Below are 26,580 nucleotides of genomic sequence, written 5' to 3'. Positions count from 1 at the left end.
TGTTGTCTCTCTACTGTTGTCTCTCTACCGTTGTCTCTCTACTGTTGTCTCTCTACTGTTGTCTCTCTACTGATGTCTCTCTACTGATGTCTCTCTACCGTTGTCTCTCTACTGTTGTCTCTCTACTGATGTCTCTCTACTGATGTCTCTCTACTGTTGTCTCTCTACTGTTGTCTCTCTACTGATGTCTCTCTACTGATGTCTCTCTACCGTTGTCTCTCTACTGTTGTCTCTCTACTGATGTCTCTCTACTGTTGTCTCTCTACTGTTGTCTCTCTACTGTGTCTCTCTACTGTTGTCTCTCTACTGTTGTCTCTCTACTGATGTCTCTCTGCTGTCTCTCTACTGTTGTCTCTTACTGTTGTCTCTCTACTGTTGTCTCTCTACTGTTGTCTCTTCTGGTGTCTCTCTACTGTGTCTCTCTCTGATGTCTGCTTTCTTGCTGTTGTCTCTCTGCTGTTTGTTTTTCGTCTACTGTTGTCTCTCTGCTGGTGTCTCTCTCCTGTTGTCTCTCTCCTGATGTCTCTCTGCTGTCTCTCTGCTGTTGTCTTTCTACTGTCTCTCTGTTGTCTCTCTCCTGATGTCTCTCTCTCTGTTGTCTCTCTGCTGTCTCTCTGCTGTTGTCTCTCTCCTGATGTCTCTCTCTGTTGTCTCTCTCTGTCTCTCTGCTGTTGTCTCTCTCCTGTCCTCTCTCTTCTCTGCTGTTGTCTCTCTCTGCTGTTGTCTCTCTCCTGATGTCTCTCTGCTGTCTCTCTGCTGTTGTCTCTCTGCTGTTGTCTTTCTACTGTCTCTCTGCTGTCTCTCTGCTATTGTCTCTCTGCTGTTGTCTTTCTACTGTCTCTCTGTTGTCTCTCTGCTGTTGTCTCTCTCCTGTTGTCTCTCTGCTGGTGTCTCTCTCTGCTGTCTCTCTGCTGTTGTCTCTCTCCTGTCTCTCTGCTGTTGTCTCTCTGCTGTTGTCTCTCTGGTGTCTCTCTGCTGGTGTCTCTCCAGCGTCTCTTCATACCTTAATGTCCAACCTGCACCTTTCTGCACACAATCGCATTTTTCTGATCGTCATCGAGCATCAACCGATGTCTCGTGAAGGACGTTTTCTCAAAATGAGTCCCACTCCCAGAGAAGATGTTCCACTTCCACAGCACCTGCAGACATCAACTCTCCACTCATATCCTGAGCTATATCATATATGTATCATATATATATCATATATATACTATATAGGGATGTTTTATACAGAGGGATGTCTTAATAAATCCTCCTTGGCCTGATTTATTTGACAATTTGAGCTTAAAAAAAATGCAGAAATCCATGTTTTAATGCTCTTTGCTGTATTTTCTGATTCACTGGGTAACAAGTGGAGATATTCATAATCCCCTCTGTAAATATCTTGTAATTAAATATATCAACAAAATGCAAAAAACAATTTGAAGCTTGTTTTTTTTTTTCAGTGGTCAGATTATTTGCTTCAGAATGCATGCTAATTAGCGCATATTTAATTAGGTGTTACTGAATTAGCATATTCAAACGTAGAGTTACAGAAAACTCCCAATCCATTTTCTTCTCTTCTTCATGTGAGTAATCAACTGGGAAAGTTTCATGTTGATATCTGGAATTTAAAGATGTTTCTCTCTTCACCTGCAGGGTCTCACCTTGACCCTGGTGTTGTCCCCCAGGGTCAAAAAAGGACAAAAAATTTAAAGTTTTCGTCCCTTTTTCAGACTTTTTTTTTAGTTTCTACTACCACCACCTTACTAGTTTTATACTTTCTGGAATTCATGGTCACAACCCTCATTTATATAGAATTATATCTAATATTAGGGTTAAAAAAGCAGAAATTATGAAGAGGAATGGAAGGAATCCAATCCATTTTTATGGTAATTTGGTTAAAAAGAAACTCATATTTCAGATATAGACATTTCTTAAAGGGTCAGATTTGACCTGAGGACAACAGGAGGACACCAGGAGGACAACAGGAGGACAACAGGAGGACACCAGGAGGACAACAGGAGGACACCAGGAGGACACCAGGAGGACACCAGGAGGACAACATGAGGACACCAGGAGGAGAACATGAGGACACCAGGAGGACACCAGGAGGAGACAGGAGGACAACAGGAGGACAACAGGAGGACACCAGGAGGACAACAGGAGGAGAACATGAGGACACCAGGAGGACACCAGGAGGACAACAGGAGGACAACAGGAGGACACCAGGAGGACAACAGGAGGAGAACATGAGGACACCAGGAGGACAACAGGAGGACACCAGGAGGACAACATGAGGAGAAACCAGCCCACAAGCCCAGGGAGGAAACACAAAAATAACAGAAAACAGGATAAAACCTGAACCCAGAACACCACTACTGCTATAAAACCTGCTTCTGGGCTTTGGTTTTCTTCTCCACAAATGGAGGATGAGGTGTTCGATTGTCCAATTTTGTCTTTTTTTAGCGGTTGTGACATTTAACAATACATTTTCAATTATCTGACTCACCCCAGGAGTCATGGAGCATTTCTTTCTCTCTACACAATAGGGACAATGTCTGCTGTCACGTACAGTAACACTCTCAGAGATGGCCTAGTTTTGGGACCAAAAACCATTTTCAAGACATGTTTCACCCCTTTTCTCCCTCTCACTCCGTCTCTCGACCACCACTCCACGTCTCAACGGACGCTTTAAAGGCTCCACAGACTTAGACTTAGACTCCATGGAAATAATCACTACTTTTATCATTGTAAAACACGCTTCATTCAAAGTGGACAGGCGCTAAATGAAACTACCAAAAGCCGTCTTGGTTCATCTTTCCACTGTTCCTACAATCACCACTCTGGTCTGGTTGGAATAAACTCTTAATTCACCCATTTACATGTGGAGATATGCTGCTCTATACACACTAAAAGTAGTGATTATTTACATGGAGTCTGGTGGAGATATGCTGCTCTATACACGCTAAACGTAGTGATTATTTACATGGAGTCTGGTGGAGATATGCTGCTCTATACACGCTAAAAGTAGTGATTATTTACATGGAGTCTGGTGGAGATATGCTGCTCTATACACACTAAAAGTAGTGATTATTTACATGGAGTCTGGTGGAGATATGCTGCTCTATACACGCTAAAAGTAGTGATTATTTACATGGAGTCTGATGGAGATGTGATGCTCTATACACGTTAAAAGTAGTGATTATTTACATGGAGTCTGGTGGAGATATGCTGCTCTATGCACGCTAAAAGTAGTGATTATTTACATGGAGTCTGGTGGAGATATGCTGCTCTATACACGCTAAAAGTAGTGATTATTTACATGGAGTCTGGTGGAGATATGCTGCTCTATACACGCTAAAAGTAGTGATATTTACATGGAGTCTGGTGGAGATATGCTGCTCTAACATGCTAAAAGTAGTGATTATTTACATGGAGTCTGGTGGAGATATGCTGCTCTATACACGCAAAAAAGTAGTGATTATTTACATGGAGTCTGGTGGAGATATGCTGCTCTATACATGCTAAAAGTAGTGATTATTTAGATGGAGTCTGGTGGAGAAATGCTGCTCTATACACGTTAAAAGTAGTGATTATTACATGGAGTCTGGTGGAGATATGCTGCTCTATACACGCTAAAAGTAGTGATATTTACATGGAGTCTGGTGGAGATATGCTGCTCTATACACGCTAAAAGTAGTGATTATTTACATGGAGTCTGGTGGAGATATGCTGCTCTATACATGCTAAAAGTAGTGATTATTTACATGGAGTCTGGTGGGTTTGGTGATGGTGATTTCTGTTTCATGTCAAACTAAAAGGATCTTACTCTTTAACTAAAAGGTCTATCTCTGTAGGGATCCATCCCATAATGTTGTCCTGTTGGGTTACAAAAGCAACAAAAACGTCAAAGAAAAGCAACAAAACCTTTGGGAAAAAAACTCAAAAAAGGGAACAACAGAATCAAGAATATTGTTAAAAAAAAAGGCTGAAAAATGTAAAAAGAAATGACAAAAACTATTGAAAACACAACAAAAAAATGCACAAAAGAGCAAAAAGTTTGAACAAAGCCCAGTTTTAATTAATGGGGGGGTGTTATACAAAAAGGTTAAAAAATGTAAAAAAAAAAAAAAAAAAAGAGACTGACTGAAGTAGCCTCTGAGATGCTAACAAGAGACTTCTGTAGCGTAAAATCACGTAGAACCAAATTATACGTTACACTGGTGCTCAATTTATTTGGTACCCCTAAAACCACGTGGAGCAAATTTATATGTAACACTTGTGCCCTAAAAACTGATAGAACCAAATCATATGTAACACTGGTGCTCAATATATTTGGTACCCCTAAAATCACGTAGAACCAAATTATATGTAACACTGGTGCTCAATTTATTTAGTACCCCTAAGATCACGTAGAACCAAATTATATGTAACACTAGTGCTCAATATATTTGGTACCCCTAAGATCACGTAGAACCAAATTATATGTAACACTAGTGCTCAATATATTTGGTACCCCTAAGATCACGTAGAACCAAATCATATGTAACACTGGTGCTCTATTTATTTGGTACCCCTAAGATCACGTAGAACCAAATTATATGTAACACTGGTGCTCAATACCCCTAAAACCACGTGGAACAAATTTACATGTAACACTTGTGCCCTAAAAACTGATAGAACCAAATCATATGTAACACTGGTGCTCAATATATTTGGTACCCCTAAAATCACGTAGAACCAAATTATATGTAACACTGGTGCCCTAAAATCACGTAGAACCAAATCATCTGTAACACTGGTGCTCAATATATTTAGTACCCCTAAGATCACGTAGAACCAAATTATATGTAACACTAGTGCTCAATATATTTGGTACCCCTAAGATCACGTAGAACCAAATCATATGTAACACTGGTGCTCAATTTATTCGGTACCCCTAAAATAACTTAGAACCAAATTATGTGTAACACTGGTGCTCAATACCCCTAAAACCACGTGGAACAAATTTACATGTAACACTTGTGCCCTAAAAACTGATAGAACCAAATCATATGTAACACTGGTGCTCAATATATTTGGTAGCCCTAAAATCACGTAGAACCAAATTATATGTAACACTGGTGCCCTAAGATCACGTAGAACCAAATTATATGTAACACTGGTGCTCAATATATTTGGTAGCCCTAAAATCACGTAGAACCAAATTATATGTAACACTGGTGCCCTAAGATCACGTAGAACCAAATTATATGTAACACTGGTGCCCTAAAATCACGTAGAACCAAATCATATGTAACACTGGTGCTCAATATATTTAGTACCCCTAAGATCACGTGTCCTGGCCCAGCAGAGCAAATAATGAATGAAGGGAAGAGAGGCAGAAGGATTGGAAAAGAGGAAGAGGGTGGAGGCATGTTGGGTTTGGGGGTGGAGTGAATTCAGAGAATGCAAGCCACCCCCCCCCCTCCTCCTCCCCCCCCCCCCCCCCCCCTCTCCTCCTCCTCCCCCCCCCCCCCCCCTCCTCTCTCTCCTCTCTCTCTCCACTCCTCCTCGGTGGAAATTCATCCTTCAGCCTCGGCAGCGGACATTCGTGCGGAGGAGCCCGGGAGCGCGGGACGTGTTTCAGCCCAGACGTGGATCCCCAGAGTCCGGCAGCAGAACCCTCTCCATCTCCATCCGGGTCCGCAGCGCCGCTTCACCGCGACACAAAATAATGTGATTTCCCATTTCTTCTTCTTCTTTCTTTCTTTCTTTTTGTGTTTTGATTCCACTCGTTATTATAACATTTATTTTCGCTCTATTGTTTTTGTAGCTTCATCATTTCCTATTTTTTCCCCAAAATTCCACTTCGGGGATATTTTTCCATTTTCTGGGGATTTAACGTCTTTTGAAAATTGTGCATCGGCTTCTTTCTTATTTTTTTTTTTATTTTTTGTAACCTTCCGCGGCGACAGTAACTTTGGAGCCAGCCGGGGCGCAGGACGGGGATTTGACAACGGGGATCCAGCCTATATTGGTCCGCTGGACTGTGTGTGTGTGTGTGTGTGGGGGGGGGATAAAGGGGGACAGCAGGAAAAACCCCGAGCCACCGGCGCCAGCCTGACTCCGGTCTCCGGTTTCCTGAAAGGAGCGCAGAGGATTTAGCGCGGATCACGGGGAGGGATATAGCCCGCGCCTGGAGGAGATTTGACGGTCAGTTTCTTTCCAAATCCCGTCTGTACATGTCTGGACGTTGCATATCGTGTCAGTTGCTCCTGTGTGAATCAGCTCGCCGAGTATGCGGCGACAGGGCTTCGTTTTTTTGGGGGGGGGTGGGGGGTACTACGGCTCCGAAGCCGTGGATTCTCCCTCCGCGGAGGCTCCGCTGCTGGAGGGAGAAAGTGCCTGAGCGGCCATTCAAGAGGCTAGACCCAGCTCTCTTCTACAGCCTGCATGGGGGGGGGGGTTCTGTTCAGTATTTTTGGGGACACACACCACACACACACACACACACACACACAGAGAGAGAACAGCGTGAAATGCACTGCGTGTGAGAGGCTGACACATCCGGGATCGCTCCGCGGGTTGGCGCCGGGTGCGCGCAGTGATCTGCGGCGGCGGTGCGCGGGTATTTTTAGGCAGTGTGTGTTATTAGCTCGCTCGGGCTACTTATCCCGGATAACGACACCGCTTTCCCCAAGCTCTCTCTCCCTCTCTCCCTCTCGCTCTCTCCCCGCCCTGCTCCCTGCTCCCTTCCTTCTTCCCTCCCTCGGTCCCTATTTTCCGTCCTGGACAGCTGACGCGGTCCTGCAGCCCACCAGGGCTCGGTCCTCGCCTCAGACCGGAACAGGTGCATTTTAGAGCCAGACCAGGGCCGGCTGGGCGGGGGAGAGGAGCCTCTGGGCCTCTTTAGCATAAATCAAATGTGGACTGACTGTACCTATATAATATATATATATATATATATATATATATATATATATATATATATATATATATATATATATATATATATATATTTACACTTGTAACTTTGGGGGAGTTGAGATTTTTCACATTTTGAGCAAAACTGAAATTCACATTTTCTGCATCAATCTATGCTGCAAATGTCTTTATTTACTGTATGTAGAGGAACTTATGAAAAGTTGCAGGGGCCAGTTTTCATTATTGGGGGTGTGGGTGTGGGGGTGGGGGGGGGTGTATCTCCCCTGTACATTCCTCCAGTGCTCTGCCTCCGGGTCTGGTCCAGCAGATGTTGCTGTCTGTAACGGGCCGAGCTGTGAAGATGAGTCTAGAACTATTTTGAGCAAGGGCGGAGGTTTGTTTCATCATTGGAGGGCGAAGGGGGGGGGGGATAGGGTGGGGGGGGGGGGGGGGGGGGGTAACATTTTGAGTGTGACTTTCCTTCATGGGGGAGTTGAGATTTTCACCTTTTGAGCAAAACTGAAATTTACATTATTTCTGCATTCTGGTGAATTTTACAATCTATGCTGCAAATGTCTTTTATTTTTGTAAAGGAACTGTTCTCATCATGGGGGGGGTGGGGGGGGTTATATCCTGGGGGGGTTATGTCCTGGGGTTTTATATCCCAGACGGGGGGTGGGGGGGGGGGGTGTGGGACATTTTGAGCGTGGCACAATTTCCTTTATTTACGGGGGGAGTTGAGATTTTTCACCTTTTTGAGCAAAACTGAAATTGGCAATTTTTCTGCATTCTGGGGGAATTTTACAATTTATTGCAAATGTCTTTATTTTTGTAAAAGAACTGTTGGAGGGGGGGGGAGGTATATCCTGGAAGGGGGGGGGTTATCCTGGGGGTGGGGGGGGGGTATATCCTGGGGGTGGGGGGGGTGGTGTATCCTGGGGGGGTGGGGGTGGGGGTATATCCTGGGGGGGTGGGGGGTAACATTTAGAGCGTGAGACACTTAATTTCCTGCAGTCTGCAGCGTATTTTATGCAACAACTTGCGGAGCGAGTGTCTCTAATCGATGTGAAGGAGAGACGTGTCGTCCCTTCTGTTGATCACGTGTTGGAGGACATCTCATCAGCCAATCAGCTCGAGGATAAGACCGTGTTAAAGACAGAAGCTCTTAACCCCCCCCCAGGGTCATGATGCTTTCCCCCACGTAATGCATGCTCTTCTCTTGGTTTGTTGCTTATTTCAATGTTTTATTCCAACGGCACTACTAGACCTGTCGTTATGCGCACTAGTTTTATTACTCGTATTTTTTTGGGAATTCATGGTCCGTAAACCTGATTTATATTAATTGTTTTTTTTAATCTTTGTGTAGGAAAATAAGCAGAAATTCTGAATGTAATGAATCATCACACATCTGTCCCTTGAACAGAGCCCGGGTCCGTCCTGTCCTCTGTGGAGACGATCTTATGGAACCGTCATGTCCCGGTTATCACGGTTCAAATAATCCCAGATTTATCATGTAGGAACTTTGGAAATGGGACAAATTTGTCCTCAGGTTGCCCTCAGGTTGTCCTCATGTTGTCCTCATGTTGTCCTCATGGTGTCCTCATGTTGTCCTCATGTTGTCTTCATGTTACCCTCATGTTGTCCTCATGTTGTCTTCATGGTGTCCTCATGTTGTCCTCATGTTGTCCTCATGTTGTCCTTATGTTGTCCTCATGGTGTCCTCATATTGTCCTTATGTTGTCCTCATATTGTCCTTATGTTGTCCTCATGTTGTCCTCCTGTTACCCTCATGTTGTCCTCATGGTGTCCTCATGTTGTCCTCATGTTGTCCTCATGTTGTCTTCATGTTGTCCTCATGTTGTCTTCATGTTACCTCATATTGTCTTCATGTTGTCCTCATGTTGTCCTTATGTTGTCTTCATGTTGTCCTCATGTTGTCTTCATGTTACCCTCATGTTGTCCTCATGTTGCCTTCATGTTGTCCTCATGTTGTCCTCATGTTGTCTTCATGTTACCCTCATGTTGTCCTCATGTTGCCCTCATGTTGCCCTCATGTTGTCCTCATGTTGTCTTCATGTTGTCTTCATGTTGTCTTCATGTTGTCCTTATGTTGTCCTCATGTTGTCCTCATGTTGTCCTTATGTTGTCCTCATGTTGTCCTCATGTTGTCTTCATGTTACCCTCATGTTGTCTTCATGTTGTCTTCATGTTACCCTCATGTTGTCCTCATGTTGTCCTCGCATTGTCTTCATGTTGTCCTCATGTTGTCTTCATGTTGTCCTCATGTTGTCTTCATGTTACCCTCATGTTGTCCTCATGTTGTCCTAACGTTGCCCTCATGTTGTCCTCATGTTGTCTTCATGTTACCCTCATGTTGTCCTCATGTTGTCCTCATGTTGTCCTCATGTTGTCCTCATGTTGTCTTCATGTTGTCCTCATGTTGTCCTCATGTTGTCTTCATGTTACCCTCATGTTGTCCTCATGTTGTCCTAACGTTGCCCTCATGTTGTCCTCATGTTGTCTTCATGTTGTCCTCATGTTGCCCTCATGTTGTCCTCATGTTGTCTTCATGTTGTCCTCATGTTGTCTTCATGTTGCCTCATGTTGCCCTCATGTTGCCCTCATGGTGTCTTCATGTTGCCCTCATGTTGTCCTCGTGTTGTCCTCATGTTGTCCTCATGTTGTCCTCATGTTGTCCTCATGTTGTCCTCGTGTTGTCCTCATGTTGTCCTCATGTTGTCCTCATGTTGTCCTCATGTTGTCCCCCTACAATCTCTGTCTCTGATTTAGAGATTGAAAGAGTAACGTCAGCTTGTTGAATATGAATATCTTCCGGTCTCTTCTCTCCTCTCTGACAGTAAACTGAATATCTTTGACAAAAGAAGACATTTGAGGACATTTCATTACATATTAAAGGACATTCTCCTCTCTTGTGTCAATCAGGACATCTCAGAGTCTTTCAGTCTTTCAGCTACAAAAATGAAAAAAAAAACTCATATCTTTCTATTCATGCATAAAAATCTTGTTTTGGTAACAGAATCTGAGCTAAGTGGGACTCTTTTTGAGAGAGATCATACGTGCCGGGCCCCTGCAGAGTTGAACCAGGCGTGGGGGACAGGTGTCGGGGGGGACATGGAGACTAAATGAAGCCCTGATTATGAGGATTAGAACCGGGTACCGAGCCGGAGGAGAAGCGGAGCTGCGGATCTGTAAGAGGTGGAGAACGAGCACCGGGGGGTGTTTCTCTCGCCCGATTCGTTGGGATTCCTCTCACGTCTGCTTCGCCATGGAGACGTTTGACAGCCTGCCGCGGTCTGGGCATGTCCTGTGACCGAGAGAGAGGGGGGGGGAGAGAGAGAGAGAGAGAGAGAGGAGAGAGAGAGAGAGAGGAGGGGAGGAGAGAGGGGAGGGAGGGGAGAGAGGAGAGGGAGGAGAGAGAGAGAGAGAGGAGAGAGAGAGGGGGGGAGAGAGAGAGAGAGGGAGAGAGACAGAGAGAGAGAGAAGAGGGGGAGGGGGGGAGAGAGAGAGAGAGAGAGAGAGGGAGAGACAGAGGAGAGGGAGGGAGAGAGAGAGGAGAGAGAGAGGAGAGAGAGGGGAGAGAGGAGAGGAGGAGGGAGAGGAGGGAGAGATGAGAGAGGGAGAAGAGGAGAGAGAGGAGAGAGAACCCTGAGAACCCTCCGGGGCTCATAGATCCTCGATGAACCCTCCTCGCTCATAGCTCCTCGATGAACCCTCCTTGTCATAGCTCCTCGATGATCTCTCCTCGCTCATAGCTCCTCGATGATCCCTCCTCGCTCATAGCTCCTCTCTCAAAGCTCCTCAATGAACCCTCCTCTCTCATAGCTCCTCAATGAACCCTCCTCGCTCATAGCTCCTCTCTCAAAGCTTCTCGATGATCCCTCCTCGCTCATAGCTCCTCGATGATCCCTCCTCGCTCATAGCTCCTCTCTCATAGCTCCTCAATGAACCCTCCTCGCTCATAGCTCCTCTCTCAAAGCTCCTCAATGATCCCTCCTCGCTCATAGCTCCTCGATGATCACTCCTCGCTCATAGCTCCTCTCTCAAAGCTCCTCAATTAACCCTCCTCTCTCATAGCTCCTCAATGAACCCTCCTCTCTCATAGCTCCTCAATGAACCCTCCTCTCTCATAGCTCCTCAATGAACCCTCCTCGCTCATAGCTCCTCGATGAACCCTCCTCGCTCATAGCTCCTCGATGAACCCTCCTCGCTCATAGTTCCTCGATGATCCCTCCTCGCTCATAGCTCCTCGATGATCCCTCCTCGCTCATAGCTCCTCTCTCAAAGCTCCTCAATGAACCCTCCTCGCTCATAGCTCCTCGATGAACCCTCCTCTCTCATAGCTCCTCAATGAACCCTCCTCGCTCATAGCTCCTCGATGAACCCTCCTCTCTCATAGCTCCTCGATGAACCCTCCTCACTCATAGCTCCTCGATGAACCCTCCTCTCTCATAGCTCCTCGATGAACCCTCCTCACTCATAGCTCCTCGATGAACCCTCCTCTCTCATAGCTCCTCGATGAACCCTCCTCGCTCATAGCTCCTCGATGAACCCTCCTCTCTCATAGCTCCTCACTGAACCCTCCTCGCTCATAGCTCCTCGATGAACCCCCCTCTCTCATAGCTCCTCGATGAACCCTCCTCACTCATAGCTCCTCGATGAACCCTCCTCTCTCATAGCTCCTTGATGAACCCTCCTCGCTCATAGCTCCTCGATGAACCCCCCTCTCTCATAGCTCCTCGATGAACCCCCCTCGCTCATAGCTCCTCGATGAACCCTCCTCGCTCATAGCTCCTCGGTGAGGAGTCGAAGAGGGATCAGATAAGGGACATGAGATGTAGACCAAAGCTGTAGTTCCTATGAATGTGTAAACACAGATAATAAAGATACACAGAGATTGTGCGGAGTAGATGAAAAACAGGAAGAGAAACTACAACGTTATCAGGTTGTGCCGGTGTTGTAGAGTCTCCTTCGTCCCCCAACATGGTTTGTACTGGAACCAGTTTGGTTTCTTGTGTAATTGTCAGGTTTTGACTACAAAGTGTGTGTTTTTTTAGACGCTTGGCTGTTGAAGTCTGACCTTTGAGGGTCTCGGAGGCGATTGGATTCATGTCTGGCTGCTGTGCAGACCTGGGTTTACACATGATATTCCCCTTCTTTTAAACCCGTCTTTCCCACCTGAAAAAGTCCATTTTCACTTTAAATGTAATTTTATTGTTTGGAAATTCTTGCCGGCTCGATCCTCACAGGGCCCTAAATAAATTAGTGGACTCAACTGCTCAGTAATGGGCAATTTGGAGGCTTTTGAGTTGTCCCCTGGGTGTCATTACTCTCTGCCTAAAGCCAACAGAGGAGGCCTGCAGGTCCACCCATTTTCCTGCTAACCCCCAAGGGACAAATGAATTAGGGCTGCAACTAACGGTCATTTCCATCGATTCGTCGCCTGGTCTATGAATGGTGAAAAATGTCCCTCCTAGTTTCTCAAAGTCCAAGTTAATATCTATTTAAATGTCTTGTTATGGCAGTCCTAAACACAAAGAAATTCAGTTTAATACATTAAACAGAAAAGAGCAGGAAATCTTACTTCAACGCTAAGTTGATTTATCATGTCAAAGAGTAAGAGCAACAAAACTCCTAATTCACCCATTTACATGTTGAGATATGCTGCTCTATACACGCTAAAAGTAGTGATTATTTACTGGAGTCTGGTGGAGATATGCTCTATACACCGCTAAAAGTAGTGTATTTTACATGGAGTCTGGTGGAGATATGCTGCTCTACACCGCTAAAAGTAGTGATTATTTACATGGAGTCTGTGGAGATTGCTGCTTCTACTACACACGCTAAAGTAGTGATATTACATGGATCCTGGTGGGTGATATGCTGCCTAACCGCAAAAGTATGTTATTTACATGGATCTGGTGGAGATTGCTGCTCTACCACGCTAAAAGTGTGATTTTACTGGAGTCTGTGGAGATATGCTGCTCTATGACACGCTAAAAGTAGTGATTATTACATGGGTCTGGTGGAGATATGCTGCCATACCTAAAAGTAGTGATTATTTACATGGAGTCTGGTGGAGATATGCTGCCTATACACACTAAAAGTAGTGATTATGTACATGGACTGGTGGAGATATGCTGCTCTATCACGCTAAAAGTAGTGATTATATACATGGAGTCTGTGGAGATATGCTGCTATACACGCTAAATAGTGATTATTTACATGGAGTCTGGTGGGTTTGGTGATGGTGATTTCTCTGTTTCATGTCAAACTAAAAGGATCTTCCTCTTTAACTAAAAGGTCTCTCTCTGTAGGGATCCATCCCATAATGTTGTCAGACAATTAGAATAATAGGGATTAGTTTTCTACCCATCGACTGAATGTCTGCAGCTCTCATGTGCATCAACTTCATCCTCTTGTGTTGTGTTGCGCCCTCGGTGACGCAAATGATCCAGGTCGGCAGCTGAACACACAGTGTGTGTGTGTGTGTGTGTGTGTGTGTGTGTGTGTGTGTGTGTGTGTGTGTGTGTGTGTGTGTAAACAGGCGTCCTGTTGATAGGACCAGTGTGTTTTGTAGACAAGCTGTCTTTAATCCTCTACACAGAGTAGCGTGATTGTTTCCCTCGAAGCAGCAGGATCCGCCTCCACTGATGCTGATGATATGCGCCGGCGTGTGTGTTTGTTTCTGCGCCGTGCTGTGAATTTGTTCACTTAGGTGTGTGTCCTACGTGTGTTCACCACATGGTGTGTGTGTGTGTGTGTTGTGTGTGTGTGTGTGTGTGTGTGTGTTTGTGTTGTACTCACTTATATGTAAAAATGTGTGTCTGAATTTGGAGCTTGGCCTCGGCTGGAAAAAGTAAAATAGAAAGGGCGAAAATAGGATTTTAAAACTGATTTAGTTTCCCAGGCAGTTGCAGTAAATAACATGATCTTGTCTTGTTTATGGTGAGAACACACACACACACACAAACACACAGACACAGACACACACACACACACACACACACTCCCTCATCTGTTTATGTGTTTGACTGTAACAACACAAAGAGGTGAGAAATTTACCTTTGCAATGAAAAGAGGTCCAGTTGTTTTTACACAAGAGAGATCTCTGTGCTAACCTTAAAAGGTTAAGCAAAGTGTGTGTGTGTGTGTGTGTGTGTGTGTGTGTGTGTGTGTGTGTGTGTGGTGTGTGTGTTGTGTGTGTGTGTGAGAGAGAGAGTGTGAGAGAGTGTGAAAGGGTCAACATCAGCAGAGCTCGCCTCTGAAAGGAGCCTCAGTCTGAAGTAAAAATGTGTTCTTCTATGCTTAAAGGGTTACTTCGTGGGGTTTTTTCAACCTATTTTGCCATGCATTGGTGTCTAAAGGTCAGATGGGAACAACAATTTTTGAAATTGGTCCAGTATTGAGCGAGAAAGAAGCTGCAACGTAATATTAACGGGCTGCTATTTGCTGGCACAATACACGCTAAAAGTAGTGATTATTTACATGGAGTCTGGTGGAGATATGCTGCTCTATACACGCTAAAAGTAGTGATTATTTACATGGAGTCTGGTGGAGATATGCTGCTCTATACACACTAAAAGTAGTGATTATTTACATGGAGTCTGGTGGAGATATGCTGCTCTATACACTAAAAGTAGTGATTATTTACATGGAGTCTGGTGGAGATATGCTGCTCTATACACGCTAAAAGTAGTGATTATTTACATGGAGTCTGGTGGAGATATGCTGCTCTATACACGCTAAAAGTAGTGATTATTTACATGGAGTCTGGTGGAGATATGCTGCTCTATACACGCTAAAAGTAGTGATTATTTACATGGAGTCTGGTGGAGATATGCTGCTCTATACACGCTAAAAGTAGTGATTATTTACATGGAGTCTGGTGGAGATATGCTACTCTATACACGCTAAAAGTAGTGATTATTTACATGGAGTCTGGTGGAGATATGCTGCTCTATACACGCTAAAAGTAGTGATTATTTAAATGGGTCTGGTGGAGATATGCGTGCTCTATACACGCTAAAAGTATGATTATTTACATGGAGTCTGGTGGAGATATGCTGCTCTATACACGCTAAAAGTAGTGATTATTTAAATGGAGTCTGGTGGAGATATGCTGCTCTATACACGCTAAAAGTAGTGATTATTTACATGGAGTCTGGTGGAGATATGCTGCTCTATACACGCTAAAAGTAGTGATTATTTACATGGAGTCTGGTGGAGATATGCTGCTCTATACACGCTAAAAGTAGTGATTATTTACATAGAGTCTGGTGGAGATATGCTGCTCTATACACGCTAAAAGTAGTGATTATTTACATGGAGTCTGGTGGAGATATGCTGCTCTATACACGCTAAAAGTAGTGATTATTTATATGGAGTCTGGTGGAGATATGCTGCTCTATACACGCTAAAAGTAGTGATTATTTACATGGAGTCCGGTGGAGATATGCTGCTCTATACACGCTAAAAGTAGTGATTATTTAAGGAGTTTGGTGGAGATATGCTGCTCTATACACGCTAAAAGTAGTGATTATTTACATGGAGTCTGGTGGAGATACGCTGCTCTATACATGCTAAAAGTAGTGATTATTTACATGGAGTCTGGTGGAGATACGCTGCTCTATACACGCTAAAAACAACACATCTTTTCGAGGACTTTTTCAAGATGATGATAGCTCAGTCGTACAATAACGAGATTTAACGCCCGTTTGGATTCGGGCCGCTGTGTGTCGGAGGAGGAAAACTCAGTGTGTGGGTCTGTTTTTGTGGTTTTGGAAGGAAGCCCTGAAAACTCTGCTTTGGGTTTTATTTTTTGGCGACTCTGCTTTTTTCCCCACTTGAAGCTTACATAATCGTTAATGTGCTGAGTAACTTCTGACCTGAAATAACCCAGAGAAGCCCTGCACCGCCACAGCCACAGTGTGTGTGTGTGTGTGTAAATTTGTGTGTGAATGTGTGTGAATGTGTGTGAATGTATGTGTGTTAATGCATGTGTGAATGCGTTTGAATGTATGTGTGTGTGTTTGTGTGTATGTGTGTGAATCCGTGTGAATGCGTTTGAATGTGTGTGAATGTGTGTGTGTGTGTTGTGTGTGTTTTGTGTGTGTGTGTGTGAATGTGTGTGAATGTATGTGTGTGTGTGTGTGTGTGTGTGTGAATGCGTTTAATGTGTGTGAATGTTGTGTGAATGTTGTGTGTGTTGTGTGTGTGTGTGTGTGTGAATGCGTGTGAATGTGTGTGAATGCGTTTGAATGTATGTGTGTGTGTTGTGTGTGTGTGGTGTGTGTGTTGGTGAATGTGTGTGAAATGAATGTATGTGTTGTGTGTGTGTGTGTGTGTGTGTGTGAATGTATGTGTGTGTGTGTGAATGTATGTGTGTGTTGTGTGAATGTATGTGTGTGTGTGATGAATGTATGTGTGTGTGTGATGCGTTTGAATGTATGTGTGTGTGTGGTGTGTGTGTGGTGTGTGTGTGTGTGTGTGAATGTGTGTGAATGAATGTAAGTGTGTGTGTAATGCGTGTGTGATGTTGTGGTGTGTGTGAATGTGTGTTGAAGAATGTATGGTGTGTGAATTGGTGTGAATGTGTGTGGAATGCGTTTGAATGTATGTGTGGTGTGTGTGTGTGTGTGTTTGTGTGCGTGTGTGAATGTGTGAATGACTAGTTCTGTGTGTGTGGATGCGTCTGTACCGGAAGTGCTGTGTCGGATGCGTTGCAATGTGTGTGACTGTGTGGAATGTGTGTGTGGTGGGTTTCGTGTAACAACATAGGTTTGTTTGGCATGAACCGGTTACCCATGCGGCTAACCATAGCACATGCTAACAAACCATATTCTGTGTGTGTGTGTATGTGTGTGTGTGTGTGTGTGTGTGTGTGTGTGTGTGTGTGTGTGTGTGTGTGTGTTTATATATATATACTCATCTACACACTCATGTCCCACAGGCCCTGTGGGACGGAGTGTCCTCTTTTCATCGGCCTGCTCTTCAGACGGATTCTCAGAGATCTCCGTTTTTACTTTTCTATTTTGGAAGCTTTAGGTAGGAAGGTAAAAAAAAAACCCGTTATCCACCCCGGCGACTAGATTTGAGCCCGTTAGTCTCCCACCCCCCCCCTCCTCCCACTGCCTTCCCCCCCCGTCCTCCCCCTCCTCTGGGCTATAAAGGGGGGATGAGTTATCCTCCTGGAGTCCGTCCCTCGCCCCCTCCGTCACCAGCTGAGAATAGAGCTGCTTTTAAAGGGCTGTAAACGGCGTGGGCCGCGTTCCAATTCTCACCCCGAGACTCACGCCTGTCACCCAGAGGGCCGCGTTCCAATTCTCACCCCGAGACTCACGCCTGTCACTCAGAGGGCCGCGTTCCAATTCTCCCCCTGAGACTCACACTTTCCACTCAGAGGGCCGCGTTCCAATTCTCCCCCTGAGACTCACACCTGTCACTCAGAGGGCCGCGTGCCATTCCTCTTTAAGGTCCCAGGGCCGGAGCAACCTTTCAACCAGTCGTTTTATAACGGTATACACGCTAGATGCTACATGCTAGTGCTACATGCTAGATGCTACATGCTAGACGCTACATGCTAGAAGCTACACGCTAGATGCTACACATTACATGCTACATGCTACACGCTAGGCACTACACGCTGGACGCTACAAGCTAGACGCTACATGCTACACATTACATGCTACACGCTACATGCTACACATTACATGCTACACGCTACATGCTAGACGCTACATGCTACACATTACATGCTACATGCTACATGCTAGACACTACACACTACATGCTACATGCTAGAAACTACACGCTACATGCTAGACCTAGACGTCTCAGCACTACACTTGGGAACTCTAAGAACAAAATGCTAGCTAGATGTGTAAGTGTGTGTGTGTGTTGTGTGTGTGTGTGTGTGTCTCTTGGTGGTGTGTGTGTGGTGTGTGTGTGTGTGTGTGTGTCCTTTGTCTCTGTGTGTTTGTGTGGACACCGCACTCCGTCTGATGTGCATCTATGGCCCTGCGGCTGTTTGTTAACGTGTGTCCGTGTGGTGTGTGGTGTGGTGTGTGTGTGTCCTCTGTGTGTGTGTGTTTGTGTGTGTGTGTGTTGTGTGTTCGTGTGTGTGTGTTGGGGTGGTGTGGTGTTTGTGTGTGTGTGTGGTATGTGTTGTGTGTGTGTGTTTCCACCGGGCTTGTCAGTGTGGAACAAACAGCTGCGCGGAATGACTTAAGGACGGCGAGCAATTTAAAATCCACAGTCAAACACACACCAGGTCCCAGTTGTTTGTGTGTGTGTGTGTGGTGTGTGTGGTGTGTGTGTGTGTGTGTGTCAGTAGTTAACCCACAGCCGCAGGGCCATAGATGCACATCAACGGTGGCCTTGTTCACACACTTACACAACACCACACAACACACACACACACACACACTCGTTAGACCACAGTGAAGGATCCTTCATGTCATGACAAGTCTGCTCATCATTCCACACAGACAGGACACAACTAACAGTGGAAAGATACACACACACACACACACACACACACACACCACACACACGCTTTCCAGAAACCGACACACACATCACACAACAAAGAAAAGACACACACAGACACCACAAACACCATACATATATACCCATACACAGAGACACACCCTCTTACTGAACCAGACCACACATAACACTGACAGACAGACAACGACACACACACACAAATTAGAGAAGACCACACACACACCCACACACACACATCATATGCTCATCTATTTGCAGATCTGGTGGTAACGGATCAGGAATGTTATGAGTCCCACCCATGTCACCGGGACATTCATCACCCTCACCCCCCCCCACACACCACATCCCCCCCACACACACCACACACACATCACCCCCCCCCACCCACACACACACACACTCCCCACCCCCCCACACACACACATCACACCCCCCCCCACACACACATCACACCCCCCCCCCCCCCCACACACCACACATCACCCCCCCCCCACACACCATCACCCCCCCCCCACACACACCCACACCCCCCCCCCCCCCCCCGCCAATCCAGCACAGTCTATTTATTTCTCAGACTTCATGCACGGGAACGAGAGCTGTCTCCCAAGTCTCCGATGAATTCACTCCTGGCAGCCGGACACTTGTGTTGTTGTGTGATGTGTGTGTTTGTGTTAACTGTGTTTGTGTGTGTGTATATGTTGCGTGTGTGTACCTAGCGTGTGGTGTGTGTTGTGTTCGCGTGCGTGTGTGTAACTGTGTGTGTTTGTCAGAAAGATTTTGGTGTGACGGGAGCAGCAGTGGGATACCATGGAACGGCCAGAGAAGTGGTACAAGAGGAAGGAGGGGGGGAAGGTGGTGAGGGGGGGGGGGGGGGGTGGGGGGTGTTACAGGTGCCTTGCTCAAAGACCATGAGGTGGACATGGCATCTCGCCAGCTAACCAGTCCACAATCCGTACTCTGGTCCGTCCGGGGACTGTTACCAGCGAACCCTCCCTCCGGTTGCCCTGGGACTCAGCACCCATGTGGCAACTAATGCAAACCACCTCACTAACTTGTCACGTTTGTAGGCGTCCCTCTTGGTGGCAGACTATGGCAACACCATTCACTAACGTGGACGTTGTAGAGCGTCCTCTGGTGGCAGACCTATGCAACCGCCATCACTAACCAGGGACGTTGGTAGGCTTCCTCTGGTGGACAGACCATGTACACTCCATCACTAACAGGACGTTTTTGAGCGTCCTCTGGTGGACCGACTGGTGTCCAACCGCATCACTACAGGGAACGTTGTAGAGCGTCCTCTGGTGGACAGACTATGAAACGCCATCACGACAGGGACGTTGTAGAGCGTCCTCTTGTTGACAGACTGTGCAACGCCATCCTACCAGGGACGTTGTATAGCGTCCTCTGGTGGCAACAGACTATGCAACGCCAGCCACTAACAGGGCGTTGTAGAGCGTCCCTGGTGGACAGACTAGCAACTCCATCACTAACAGGGACGTTATGTCGAGCGTTCCTCTGGGGGACAGGACTATGCACGCCATCACTACAGGGACGTTGTAGAGCTCCTCTGTTGACCAGACCTATGCAACGCCACCACTACCTTTGACGTTGTGAGCGTCCTCTGGTGGACATACTATTGCAACGCACATCACTCCAGGGCGTTGTAGAGAGCGTCCCCGTGGTGACCGACTATAGCCAACACAACACCTCACTAACAGTGAACGTTTGTATAGCGTACCTCTGGTGGACAGATATGCAACGCCATCACTTACCATTGCCTTTGTAGAGCGTCCCTCCTAGGTGGCAGACTATGCGCGGGGGGTGTGGCAGAGAAAAAATTTTAGTTTCTTGTAAACCACAGACAACACCCCCACACACTAAAACCAAACCCCCCACCAGACACAGACCACACAAAACAACCCCAACCACACACCCCCAAAAACAGCCACACACCCAACACGCACACACACAAAAACAAAAAACCACACACACCACACCCAAAACACGCACACACAACACCAGAAACACACCCCCACACAAACACCCCCACAAAAGAAAAACAAAAAAACCACAGACAAAACCCCGGGCCCAAAACCCACAACACCCCCACACACCCCGGTTAACAGAACCACCCCACCCACACCACACACACAGACATACACATACAACACACACCCCAGGTACACAGAAACACCTCACAGAAACACACCCAAAACCCCCAAAATACAACAAAACAACAACACAGCCCCAAAAACAAAAACACACACACCCCCATGTACAAAAACACAAAAACACACAAAAAGCCAAACCCCCCGCAATTAAAAGGGGCAATATTAGAACGTCTGCAGCTTTTTGGGGCAGGTCCAAAGTGGGGTTGGGGTGTGTGTTTGTCCCTTTTGTGGGGGTTTTCGTTTTGGGTTTGCTTCCCGTGCGGTGTGTGAACATTTTGGGACAGTTGCTAGAGTAAACAAAAAAGTAACACCCCGGGAACAAAACCGTTCCCATACACAGACCCCCAAACACCACCCACACACACACACATCACACACACAAAACCACACACACACACCACACACACACCACACTTAACCACACACACAGACCTACCCCCGACAAAACACACCCATACATCCACAACCCCCACTCACACATCCACAAAAATACACACACACCCACACACACACAAAACACAATACCACAGACACCACACACACACTTACACACACCCCACAAACCCCACACAGCCCAACACACACACATACACACACCCCACACGTGACCACTGTCACTGTATCTAAACTCTTGGCGGGGTGGCCCCCAGTGGGAAAGGGTTTCCCACACACACACACCGCACGCACGCACCACACACACGCACCCCAACCCCAAACAATTGTGCTTTGTGGGGTGAAACTTTTGGGCCTGGCAAAAGATCCCGAAAATTTGGGTTTAAAAACGAAAAAACTTCTAGGAATTTTGCTTCATTTCCACACACCCCACACACACAAAAACCCCATTCACAGTTACCCACACACATACACATTTTTACACACAAAAACACACCCCCAAAACCAACAAAACAAAACCCCCAACAACCCCCCCCCCCCACATACACACCCCTTTCCCACACACCACACGTTACACAAAAACCACATTTTCACAGTTACACACACAAAACACACAAAAGTTACACAAAAACACAAAAACAAAACCAAAACAGTTACACACCCACTACACACAAAAAACCCCACCCCAAAGTTACACCCAAACACCACACACACACACCCACACATACACGTTACCCACACCACAAACCAAAATTTTACACGTTACAAAACCCACACTAACACGGGTTTTAATCTGTTTTTCTGGGTGGGGGGAGGGGGGGGTTTTATTTACGATATTTTTATTCATTCTAAAACCCAAAGGGTGAACCCTAAAAGACCCCAATCTAACTTAATTTAATCTAATCTTAGACCCTAACAAATTTTTAAAATTTTTAAATTTCAAAACTATAGTTTCCTAATTTTCTTAGCCCCTAATTTTAATCTAAGTCCAAATCAAATCTATAGACCCAAATCAAATTTCTATGCCCCCTAATCTAATTTTAGTTTTCCTAATCTAACCCTATAAAATCCAATCAAATCTATAGATCCTAATCAAAACAAAGATCCTAATCAATCTTAGACCCTAATTTTATGCCCTAATCAAATCTATAGATCCTAATCTAAAAGCCCCTAATCTATCTATAGCCCCCAATCTAATCTAAAAATTTTAAATCAAAATCTATGATCTTACTCAATCTTGACCCAAAATCTAATCATAGATCCAAATCTAATCATAGTTCCTAATCTAATCTTAAAACCCAATCTAATCTATAGATTTTAAATCTAATCTATAGACCCAAATCTAACTATAGACCCTAATCTAATCTATAGATCCTAATCTAAGACCCTAATCAAATCTATAGATCTTAATCTAATCTATAGACCCTAATCTAATCTATAGATCCTAATCTAATCTATAGATTCTAATCTAATCTATAGACCCTAATCTAATCTATAGATCCTAATCTAATCTATAGACCCTAATCTAATCTATAGATCTTATCTAATCTTAGTTCCTAATCTAATCTATAGACCCTAATCTAATCTATAGACCCTAATCTAATCTATAGACCCTAATCTAATCTATAGATCCTAATCTAATCTATAGACCCTAATCTAATCTATAGACCCTAATCTAATCTATAGATCCTAATCTAATCTATAGACCCTAATCTAATCTATAGATCCTAATCTAATCTTTAGATCCTAATCTAATCTATAGATCCTAATCCACCAAATCCACCAAATAATCCAGAATATCTGCAGTACAGAAGACACCAAAGAAGAAGAATCATGTCGGCGCGGCGGCCATGTTGAACTCCAGATGTGCTCAGACCCAGCAGGGACCAAATAACCTGAGTTACGGGGGGGGGGGGGCGTATAGGGGTCGTATTTGGGGGTAACCCCCCCGCCCCCCGGGGGTTTAAATTATCCCCAAAAAAAGCTCGTCCTGGAAAAATCGCGAAACACTGAGATTCCCCTCCTTTGTTTGATATCAAAAAAAAATCAAATAACACTTAACCCCCCCCCCCCGAGATAAAAGGGCGGAGCCCCCCCGCCCTTTGAAAAATTTTTTGGTCGCCTCCCCCCCCCCCCCCCCCCCCCCCCGTCCTGTCCCCCCCCCCCCCACCACACACCCCACACCCTCGTGTTGTCAAAAAACACTTTTTGTCATTTTTTTTTTTCATTTTTTTTTTTTTTCCACATTTTAAGGTTTTGGAAGTTTTTTTCTTTTGTTCTGAACTTTTTTGACGGACCTTTTTGTACCACAACACCCACAAAACACACACACACAAACACCCACCCACCCCAGGACCACAAAACCACCAGACACACCCCACAACCACAACACCACAACAACACACACACACAAAACCACCAACCACCCAAACACACAAACACACACACACCCACACACACCACAGACAAGACCACACACCACAACAACACAACAAAACCCAAAAAGACAGACAGACATACAACACACACACCACACCACACACCCCGACAAGACCCCACACCCACAGACAGACGAGACACACCACACACCAACAGACAACAGACTACATACCACACAACCAAAAACCACACACACAACAAGACACAAAAACCCACACAACAGACAGACAGACAGACAACAGACACCAACACACACACAACAACCAACCCCACAGAACACACACACACACCCACACACCACTGAACACACCACACCACCCAGACGCACAGACTACATACCACACACCACACAACCCACACACCACACAACGACGACAGACCCCAATCCCACAAAACACACCCCAAAACCCCACACAACACCACAAAACGACAAAAAGACAACCACACAACCCACACCCACAAACACACACACAACACAGACAAACCAAACCACAGACACCGACGACACCCCCCAACCAGAACGACACACCACACACACAAACGGACACACACACATTAAAATTGGGTTCATAGATTAACCCTGCTTTATTTCCCGGGGAATATTTTTTAACTGGAGGCAAACACAAAAAACCCTAACCCCAAATGAGCCAGGGGGTCATGGATTTCAGTTCTTTTGCAGTGCGCCAAACTCCGCCCCTTTTTGATTAAGTCGGTTTGGAAGGGCAAACACAGCGCTTGGGGGTTGTTTGGGGTTGTCGTCTTCTGTCTTGTGTATAGGGTTTGATGTGTTTTGTGTGTGTGTGTTTTTGTGTCTTGGGGGTTTGTGGTGTGGTGTGTCTGGGGGTTTCGGGGTTTGTGTCTGTGTGTGTTGTTCAAACCGCCAAGGGGAAAGTGCTGCGATTTTTTTCGCATTCAACGGCTAATTATAACATGAAAACGACTGCAAAAAGGAACTAAGCTTCAAAATGAAAGAGAGAGAAAAGGGGAGAGAGAGAAGGGGAGAGGAAGGGATGAGAAAGAGGGGGGGAGAGAGAACAGAGAGACAGAGAGAGAGGGAAAGAGGGAGTAAAAGAAGGAGGGGGAGACAAGAAGGAGAGGAGAAAAAGGGGGAGAGGGGGGAAGGAAAAGAAAAAAAGGGGAGAGAGGGGGAGGAGAGAGGGGGAGAGGGAGAGAGGGGAAAAAAGAAAAGAAAGGGAATTAATTATTGTTGTAATTGTTACTGTAAGAAATTACATTTAGCCATTAGCGCAAAATTTTTTTTTTACTCCTTTGTGGTGGGGTTGTTTGTTGGGTTTGTTTTGGGGTTTTGGTTGTTTTTGGTTGGTGTGTGGTACTTCAACCCTGACACCCCAAATTTTGACTTTTTTTTTTCTTCTCATTAACCCTTATCATTCATCTTTTCATCTCGGCCAAAAGCTTCACATAAAAACCAAAATATGTTGTGTGTTGTGTGTTGCTGCGGGGTTTTTTGTGTGTGTGGTTTTGGGTGTGTGTTGTGGTGTGTGTGGGGGGGGGTTTCTCTCCGCTGTGTTCTGTCTCCGTTGGTGTGTTTTTTTTTCCAGAACTCGTGTGTTTGTTTGCGGCTGCAGTTTCAGCATCTTCTGGATCTGTCACGTCTCTCTAAAACCCCGGCGCTTGCGTTTTCCTGGAGCGGCCCGGCGCTGGCGTTCAGGGAGCGCCGGCGCTGCGTTCAGGGGGCGGCCGGCGCTGCGTTTCAGGGAGCGGCCGTCGCTGCGTTCAGGGGGCTCGTGCCTTCTGCTAGACCTTTCAGGATCGCCGGCGCTGCGTTCCAGAGGAGCGCCGGCGCTGCGTTCAGGGGGCGTCCGCGCTTGCGTTCAGGGAGCGTACCGCGTTAGGCTTCTGACTGTCGATGTTGTTTGTTTTCCTCTGAGATTGCAACTACTCACCACCGTCCCTGTTCCCTCGTACAATCATGATTTATGTCTCCTAGTCCCATCCCCTAGTCTCCTCACCCACCTCCTTACATATGTACACACACACACACCCCACAACACACCACACACACACCACACCCACACGTCAGACACACACTTTAAAGAACAATGTTGTAAATTACTTGTTTTATCCTCGTATAATCTCCCTCCCTCTATGTTGCAGACACACACATATGTATACACACACAGACAAACACACACACACACACACATTTGAATACACAAAGACACACACATATGCATACACACAAACAGACACACACAAAGAACAATGTTTTAATTGACTGGTTTTATCCTCGTTTAATCTCAGATTACTCAGATCAGAGCTAAACACCTGTGACGGGTCTGATCTCTGCACTAAATATCTAAATCTTACTGTAAGTGGGGTCCGAAGTCCTAACGGGGGTGGGGGGGGGGGGGGGGGGGGGGGGTGGTTGGGTGGGGGGGGGGGGGGTTGGTGTAAAAAAATGCCCAAACACGCTCGTTGCGCAATTCACCCCAATGTCTCCTCAAAGTCCGTAGATTGATCACATTAAAGGTATAATAAGTGATGTCTTTTCTATTTTGTGTGTGCGCTGATATTGACATTTGTCCAGTGTTTACCTTCGGAAAAGTGCTTGTGTTGCCGCTGACGGACTCAGATTATTATTCTAAGTGTCTGACAACATTTTGGGAAGAATTTCTAAGGAGGTCGTGCTTTCTGTTAAAGAGTAAGATCCTTTTTTTAGACATAAAAACATCCGCGACGTTGCGTTCACTAATCCCACCAGACTCCATGTAAATAACCAGTGATTTTCGCATCGTAAATACCCTTAATATTCCAATCACCAGCACAATAAAAAAACAATGGAAGCATTTTTGGGTTGTCTTTCCACTTGTTCCAACCATCCCAACTCTAGTTTGTGGTATGCAATAAACAATAGTTACTTATTTACATGTTGGAATATGTTGGGCTCATGCCTGTTAACAGTAGGTGTTTGTTACAGGATTTCTTGTGGGATTAGCGCTAGCGACTTCAGCGCTGTTTTCTGTTAACAGACGGTCCAAAAGAGGTTATAAGCAGGAGAATGAGTCAATCAGTAGTATCTGTGTGTGTGTTGTGGTGTTGTGGTGTGTGTGTTGTGTGGTGTTGGTGGTTGGTGGGAGGACGTCTGAAGGTGTGTTGGTTGACTATCGCCAGTTGAGTTCAAATATCCGCTTTAAAT

The 26,580-nt window shown here is 45.6% G+C and overlaps 1 protein-coding gene across 1 annotated transcript in view; it reads left to right on the top strand.

The window, feature by feature from the left end:
• The first annotated feature begins 5,558 nt into the window (after positions 1 to 5,558).
• Positions 5,559 to 26,580, top strand: part of LOC116704592 (dystroglycan) — a 48,707-nt gene continuing 27,685 nt past the window's right edge. Inside the window, exon 1 of the mRNA XM_032540180.1 lies at positions 5,559 to 6,177. The gene's annotated coding sequence lies outside the window, so the exon portion shown is untranslated. The remainder of the gene's footprint in view (positions 6,178 to 26,580) is intronic.

Source organism: Etheostoma spectabile, chromosome 16 (genome assembly GCF_008692095.1).
Source record: "Etheostoma spectabile isolate EspeVRDwgs_2016 chromosome 16, UIUC_Espe_1.0, whole genome shotgun sequence".
NCBI classification, from domain to species: Eukaryota; Metazoa; Chordata; class Actinopteri; order Perciformes; family Percidae; genus Etheostoma; species Etheostoma spectabile.
The sequence above is the reverse complement of the archived record's forward strand: the minus strand, read 5'-3'. Positions and strand labels throughout refer to the sequence as shown.